At 41.9% G+C, this 706-nt stretch overlaps 1 protein-coding gene across 2 annotated transcripts in view; it reads right to left on the reverse strand.

Annotated features, from left to right (window-relative positions):
• Epb41l5 (erythrocyte membrane protein band 4.1 like 5) overlaps positions 1–706 on the reverse strand; it is a 108,272-nt gene that overhangs the window by 55,045 nt on the left and 52,521 nt on the right. The window lies entirely within an intron of this gene.

Here is a 706-nt window from a genome sequence, read left to right on the forward strand (position 1 = left end):
ACCATACCTCTATATGTAACCCTAATTAGCTCATTGGTTCACCAAGGAGGAGGGAAATACTCAAACATGTAATGAGCCGGGTGTGGTGGTGCACTCCTTTAATCCCAGCGGCAAAGGCAGGCGGATTTCTGAGTTCAAGGCCAGCCTGGTCTACAAAGTGAGTTCCAGGACAGCCAGGGCTACACAGAGAAACCCTGTCTCGAAAAAAAAAAAAAAGTGTGCATCACCACTACCCAGCCAGCAGAAATGTTTTTAATCATAAAAACAATGATTACCAGAGCTCGTTTCTGAAGGTCACTGGATTTTCTGTCTCTCTAAACCATCCTGTTTATAAAAACACAACAGAACACAACCAATCTAATTAAAATGTTACAATTATATTCAATAAAAGTAGCCAAAACATTGCACAGTACTTAACATGGAGTTCTGTGCCACATTAGGGTCCTTATGGAAGGAAGTCATTTCTCCAGTCTAGATTTATTTATTTTTTTCATTGAGACAGGAGTCTCACTATCTTGCTCAGGTTGACTCCAAACTCCCAAGCTTGAGTGAGTCTTTTAGGTGCATGTTAACTTCAAAATCTGTGAAAAAAAAAATTTTTTTTTTTAGGCTTTCTCTGTGTAGCCCTGGCTGTCCTGGAGCTCACTTTGTAGACCAGGCTGGCCTTGAACTCAGAAATCCGCCTGCCTCTGCCTCCCGAGTGCTG

This window comes from Mus pahari, chromosome 5 (genome assembly GCF_900095145.1).
Source record: "Mus pahari chromosome 5, PAHARI_EIJ_v1.1, whole genome shotgun sequence".
NCBI classification, from domain to species: Eukaryota; Metazoa; Chordata; class Mammalia; order Rodentia; family Muridae; genus Mus; species Mus pahari.